We start from the raw sequence: 7,899 nt of genomic DNA, 5'->3' as shown, positions 1-7,899 counted from the left end.
CTGGTCGTTTGTTAATTTCCGTATAATTTCTTTCGGATGAAACTTTAGCGATACAAGCCCTTTCTTAAATAAAACTAGTTTATTTTTCTTAATACAACTTAGTAATACACAGAATTTCCACAGTCACTTTAACTTCAACACACGCTATAATTCACAACGATCTACACACTTTACTTACGGCTTGACTCGATTATCTGTCTCTTGCTCCCTGCCTGCTATTCAATTATCTACCCCACTTTATTTGCCAGTCTTATATATACAAAATAGAGGGCGTCTCGAGCCTTCAGGAACCTTCTAGATACTCATTACGTGTTACCAGATCCACATGACTTCCGCTGTCGTAACATAGCTATAGATAGTAGAGCATATTTGAATTTGGGGAAGGGCACCTTGTTTACTATGTTAACCGCGACCATTGAATTCAGAACTTAAACAGCGACTTTCCTTGATAGTTATACACAAGTCTCTATTCCCCATTCAAAGGAGCACTTCGCTATCAGGTTAAAATTGGGGAGCACGTGCCCCCGGTTCCGCCGCCTGTGATTAAAACACTAACTATCCCTGTGACAAAAAAGAAGTGGAAGAAAGTTGAAAGACGCCCATTAAACTGCGATAAGGGGTAATTGTTATTTTCATCAAACAATTTAACCAGGCTCCCTGTATTTCATAAAAAGAAATATAATATTTATAAGTGCTTGAATTTTTAATGTAAGTATTGTGTCGTTATTATTATTTCCTTTAAGTTTGTGAAGGAATGTGTGGGGCGTCACTTTTATCAATCACTTATTACATCATCACGTAGGTAGGACTAGTACTATATCAGCTGTTATCAGGTTTACATGATCTAACTAGAAAGTTAAATACCCTTAAACACTATTCTGTTTGTTTTTAAAGAGTGGAAAGGTGTGTTTATAACTAAAACCTGCAGATACTATCTGAGTTTGATCTTTTTTGTAAAAGCCTATGGAAACGACTTTTAAATCACTGTGGTTTTGTGATTGAGATACAGATGATTTTCCTTTGTCACGGGCTGTGATCCAGGTGAAGATCTCAAACTTTTCACTCCAGGACTCCTTTTGTGAAGATGAACATTGAAGACATTGTTAAGTAAATATAAATAAACAAAAAATAACTACCGCTGAAGTATATTTTTAAATTATTTCATATCTTTAAAACAATCAGTAATCACAAAACATAAAGACTAACTAAAAAAAAAAGAAAAAAGATTGGCGCAGCCTAGCTATTGTTGTGCCTCGTCTACAAATCCAAGGATTCGTGGCTTGCGTCCCGTTGCCGTGAAGACATGCTCCGTACTTTGGGACGGTGAGTGTGCTGAGAACACAAGAAGAAACCTATCTATTAGAGTTTATACTATGCAATAATTGATGTATCTTAAGTATTTCCACTTGATGGCATTATGTTGAGCTGGGAATAAAGTTCTGTTTTGAAGTAAATAAATAAAGATGGCCTATTAATGATTTACTGATCTGACTTTGTACAATATCCAGACACTCTCCCGTATATTTTCAATAACAGGCTTACCATAAACAACAAGCACTAAATCACTACTACCTCACCATATTTGTCAGTTTCTCTAACTCATTTACAAAAATATATTTACAAAGTACAGTTTTCTTTTTTATAGAGTGCTTTTAGGAATACTGATTAAACCTAGTGAGAAGCTGTGTACATACTGTTACGTATCTGGTCATTTGTTAATTTCCTGTATAAATTCTCCCAGAGGAACTTCAGCGATACAAGTCCTTTCTTTAAATAAAACTAGTTTATACTTTCTCAATACAACTTTGCAATACACAGAATTTCCACAGTCACTCTAAGTTAAATACACGCTATAATTCACAACGATTCACGCACTTCATTTACGGTCACTACCACTCACTTGACTCAATTTTCTGTCTCTATATCTGTCTATCTGCAATTATATCTCCGCTTTATTTACCGGGCTTATATACTAAAATAGAGGGCGCCTAAAAAAGACTAGAGTTATCAGGATCCTTCTAGAAACTCATGACGTGTTACCAGAGTCACGTCACTTCCGCTGTTGTAACAATACTTTTGGTTATTTCTAATAGATCTCGAGGTGTGTAGTTTTTATTGTACAACTCTGATCCGGGATATATTATTGTTGAAATCTTTGTTTATGTTGTAAAATGTGATTAAACTTCTACTGAGATAGATAAATCATCAGTGTATCAAAACCAATCTGTTTATTTGGTTGTGTTTGGCAAATTGGATAGCTCATTTTGTAACGAACATACGTAATTTGAAATCCCGCGGATGTTTTTTGAACAGCTCATGGATGTATTCTCGCTCTAGATGACTATTGGTGATATGGTGTGTGACGTATAGTCATGACTGTGGTTGCGATGAAATGGCGTTCGTTTTCTTTACTCTCTTCGGTTTTTCTATATTTTTCTTTGGAGGTTGGTGTTTTGTTTGGTTGATGCATCTTATGGCAATATTCAATGCGTAAGTAATATTTTCAATATGCTTTAGATATTTTTATAAGTTCAGAAAAAATTAGTGAGTAGCAGTTTATCACCTTATTGCATTTTTTGTCTGCATGCCAGCTGAACGTAATATACTTTATTTAGTTCAGTATCAAAGGCTGGGTAGGCTAGGGTCTCACACACAAGTGACTTGAGAGAGTAACGTTGTATAGCCATCTAGAAAATTACCGCGTTAGAGACCGTAAGTTGTAAGGAGTATCGGAGTATTAATATTGTAATATTCTTATGGCAGTAGTTTTGTTGACAAAATAGTAAAGTAACATAAAATGATCGATTTAATCATATAGCAGACAATGGACAAATTTTAGATTTAATGTCACTAGCTGGTTCACTCTTCATGGTGACCCAAAAAATCGGAATATTAAACTCTTAATATTATTATATTTTTATTTGAAGCACGAGCTAAATAAATTATTTGTGACAATATATAGAAACCGTGTAACAGCAAGTTGAGTAAAACTGCACTGTGATGAGACTTGAAATTCCATAGTTATGTTTGAGGGTGTGTAACTTGCCTGGTAAAGATGTTGTGAAATTATATGCATAATATTAATAATAATAAATTACATTGAAGAACTTGTAATATAATTTTAGGAGGAAAAACAATTCATGACCCAATAGATCTCAGTATAGTAGATATATTTAAGGAGTAATGCTAAATGCCAAGAGGATGCTGCTGATTTACAAAAGGATTTAAATCATTTAGTGAGCAAATAAATGGCAAATGAGTTTTAGTTATAATAAATGCAACATAATGCATGTGGGTTATCATAATTTGAATTATAAGTATAATTTGGATGGGAATAACATTAACAGGGTCGGGAAAGAAAGGAATCTTGATGTAATAGTTGATCTCTAAAGCCATCCAAGCAATGTGCTGTAGCTAGTGGTAGGACAAATATGATTTTAGGTTGTATCTACAGAAATATTGAATGCAAGTCTAAAGAGGTTATAATTTCATTGTACAGGTCACTGGTTAGGCTACATTTGGAATATTGTGTTCAGTTTTGGGCTCCTTACTTTAGGAAAGATATTGAATTGTTGGAAAGGGTTCAGAGAAGGGTTACTATAATGGTGCCTGGGATAGAAGGGTTGTCATACCAGAAGAGGTTGATATATATTAAATTGTTTTCTATTGAAAAAAGAAAGAGTTTGGGGGTTATTTCATTGAGGTGTCTAAGATTGTAAAGGGAATTGATATTGTTGATGTATCATCTTTTTTCATACTTAACAGTGAGAATAATAGGACTAGGGGACACAAATATAGATTTTGACAGGGTAGAAGTCATCTTCAGCTAAGACAGTTTCATTTTCTAACAAGGTGGTTGGTCTTTGGAATGGGTTGTCTTCAGATGTTGTAGAGGCAGTAAATTTAAGTGAGTTTCAGAGAAAGCTTGATAAGTATGTGAATGAAAAGGGGTGTTGTTAAGATTTTTTAAAATTTATTTATTAATAGATTTAGTTTAGAAGATGGAACAGCCTAGATGGACCAATAGGTTCCATATTGTTTCAAAATGTTATGTTAGTATTACTATAGAAGTAACTGATATTGGTAGAGGGTGTGTGTGAGGAAATATGTTATCATTACTTTTTTCTTCAGATGTCGGTGTCTGTTGCCACATAATCATATCATTACATACATTATCTGTTAATAATAAAGACTTATAAGATTCCTATTTACATTTTGTAGAACCATCTTGCCTATGCTTAAGCTACAATGTATAGTTCTATTGGATGTACAGAGTGTTTATTGTTGATTGGCTTGTGACATAGTGTTATGTTAATTATTGTAAAATGTGACAGTGTTATTTTAATTATTGTAAAATGTGACATAGTGTTATTTTAATTATTGTAAAATGTGACATAGTGTTATGGTAATTATTGAAAACATGAGATTAACATGTGCTGAGTTGATAAACTGGTAGATTAAAATCTACAAGCTAATCATCTGCTGAAGCAATATTATGGACAACTACTAACCTCTCACTTCTCTCTTAGCTTAATGATGCCCAATTATGTTGTGGTTCTGAGGACCAGCTTTGTTTGAGTGGGAAGACTGTATAATGTTTAGGTTGTAGAGTTGTCTCCTTGTGTCTTGGATCCTGGTAACTTGGCACACTGCTAGCCTCAAAGCAATGTATCCACATGCTGACTGGATTTGTTGCTCAGCATGTGATGTCGCTTGTCATAATTTATGAATTGTCTTGTGTATTAATCTTTAATAAACAGTTCCTGGGATTACTCTTTATTTGTCATTATAGAGCTAGTCGTACACAGATACAGAACAAGATCATCACAAGGATTTTCCATGTATAGGATTAGTAGAATTGTTGAAGGGTGAATTTCAAAGAATTTACTAGAATGTGCCACAGGCACATCATGATCCAATTATGAGATTACTGTGTACTATCAGAATATTAAGAAATTTGCTGAAGTGTGAATACAGGATATATTGCTTTGAGGCTCATAATGTGATCCAAGACACAAGGAGACAACTCTACAACCTAAACATTATATAGTCTCCCCACTCAAACAATGCTGGTCCTCAGAACCACAACACAATTGGGCATCATTAAGCTTCAGGCCAACTACTAAATAAATCACATACACAGATGATTTCATTTACCACTAACTCAACCCTGATGGCCCTCAGTGGGTGGGATGATCACTTGTTAAGTGCCAACATGATGTTTCACGATGTGAAGAAATTGCTCTTACTGGGACTCAAACCCAGAACCTTCTGCTATTGGCCTGCCAGCTCACAAGTTCAAAGTAGACAATGTACACTGCAACATTTCACAACAGTCAGTTTCAACAAATATTCTTTGTCAAGGGTAGACCAGTTGGAGTTGCCTCATCCATATAAATTAATTATTCCAAATACACTTTCTCAAAGGCTTGCGATACAGTAGATTCATACTTCATGACCCACTAGTATAAACTGATTGGGGTGGGAAGGCAGATCTAAATATTGCAGCTAAATAGGAGCAGTGGAATATATACAGGTGTGGCAGCTACCTGAACAAACTCATGAAAAATTACCTTGTGAAAAAAAAATATATATATATATATATATGACCCAAGATCTGTGTTCACAGACTTTTACCAAATCACGTAGTTGAATAGAAGACCAATTGACCAAAGATGTACAAGCAATATATGGCATGTGGCAAATGAAAGCATGTTGTCACAGTGGCTGAAACATATGACTACTTAAGAAGAAGGGACTGTAAGGTCTAGATAACCACCCTTGTATTGTTACCATAGAAAAAGGGTCTGTAAGGCCTAGGTAACCAACCTTGTATTGTTACCATAGAAAAAGGGACTGTAAGGCCTAGGTAACCAACCTTGTATTGTTACCATAGAAAAGGGGACTGTAAGGCCTAAGTAACCAACCTTGTATTGTTACCATAGAAGAAGAGACTGTAAGGCCTAGATAACCATCCTTGTATCGTTATCATAGAAGGGACTGTAAGGTCTAGATAACCAACCTTGTATTGTTACCATAGAAGAAGGGACTGTAAGGCCTAGATAACCATCCTTGTATCGTTATCATAGAAGAAGGGACTGTAAGGCCTAGGTTACCATCCTTGTATTATTGCCATAGAAGAAGGGACTGTAAGGTCTAGATAACCATCCTTGTATCATTACCATAGAAGAAGGGACTGTAAGGCCTAGATAACCATCTTTGTATCATTACCATAGAAGAAGGGACTGTAAGGCCTAGATAACCATCCTTTTTTTTATTATTGTAGTAGAAGGGACTGTAAGGCCTAAATAACCATCCTTATATCATTATTATGGATTATTAACACCCGACTGTAACACATATATGTGTTCAGAATTGTTTAGTTCAGAGAAGATTCCTTTGAGTTTTAAAGAAAGAAGAAAAATAGGCTGGAAGTGGAGATTTTATCTCAGAAAAATGAGTACTTTAGTAACATATACAATTAGAATGCAGGCATGTACTTAGTTCATCATCATTCATGTGTTGTAACTGAAACTGAATATATATATATTGCACTGAACATTATCTTGTTTTTTTAGGGGATGATGCTTATCTAATGAGGAATTTGTTCAAATTCACTAATGATAAAATTCTGAGAAAGACTGACATGGTGAGCATGCTTATCAGATTAAAAATGTCCTTGACAATCCTGATGATTGAATCACTACATAGAGAATGAGTTTTGATGTTGAGAAGCATAAAATAATTAATGTAGGGTAGGGAAGTCTGGAAAGTAGTTAATTTGATTGAAAGGAGTAGTGGTGGTGCTGAAAAAGAGAATGATTGAGCTATAATAGTTTAAAAAGCTTGAAGATTTGGTCATGGAGAGAACAGTTAATAGTGGTGATATTGATTTATTGAAATTTTTAATTTAAGAGTAGAAATGTAAATTTAACCTTATATAAGACTGGTGGGGCACCATTTAAAATAATGTTTGTGGTTTTGGTTTTATTACTTTAGAAGACAGTGCAGAGAAGTACTACTAAAATTATATCAGTTGTGATTTATATATTGTAAACTAAAAAGAGAGCCTTATATTTTTGGACTTCCTTTGTAATGTGTAACATTACTAGAGGTGACTTAATTGGGGTGATGAAAGCTGTCAATATGTATTTGAATGATACAATAAAAGAGGTTTGAATAAGTTTTACCTTTAGAGAACTAAATTCAGATTTATTCTTTGGTACTTTTTTTTCTCTTTTAGATAAAGTTTACAGAATAGTGTTCCTAATAGTGAGATGTGTGTTGGTATTTTAAATTAATGTACACCTTTATTGAACAGGTTTATGGACTTTAAAGACTACATTTAGTTTTGATTTTGAGCAATGCAAAAATAGAAGGTCATTTTTTTCCAGTTTATAATTGTTGTAGTGCATGACCTTTGACTTCACATGAAATATAACTATTTTCCAACTTTCTGGTTTTTCACCTTTATCAAGGAGCTGCAATACAGAAACACGGATCTGCGCAGACCCTTGATAAAGATGTACAATGGGAAGTTAAATAAGGTGAGAACCTCTTCTTAGTAAAAGTTCTCAGCCAGAAAGCTATAAAATTTCTGATGGTACCAGGAGTACAAGGGGCTCCTTGGGTATCACAGTGGTGGATGTAGGTTTCTAAAGTGATTTGTATAATTCAAGTAATTCTGTGTAGTTCCCTATTATTTTGGGTATTGCATTTTAAATGCTTGTAGCTTTGTCTTTTTGAAGCTATTTTTATATAGAAACCAAAAAATGTTTTGCAACTGGTCATGCTTTCATGAATTATAATATATCAAAATATTTCATTAATGCCATAGCAATTCTGTTAAAATTGAAATTATTTTTTCAAAAAACCAGTGACATCTATGGCATTTAGCAC

General features: G+C 34.2%; 1 pseudogene; it reads left to right on the top strand.

The window, feature by feature from the left end:
- The first annotated feature begins 2,387 nt into the window (after window positions 1-2,387).
- LOC106468774 overlaps window positions 2,388-7,899 on the top strand; it is a 57,456-nt pseudogene continuing 51,944 nt past the window's right edge.

Source organism: Limulus polyphemus, unplaced genomic scaffold (genome assembly GCF_000517525.1).
Source record: "Limulus polyphemus unplaced genomic scaffold, Limulus_polyphemus-2.1.2 Scaffold3158, whole genome shotgun sequence".
NCBI classification, from domain to species: Eukaryota; Metazoa; Arthropoda; class Merostomata; order Xiphosura; family Limulidae; genus Limulus; species Limulus polyphemus.
This window is presented reverse-complemented; position numbering and strand designations above follow the sequence as displayed.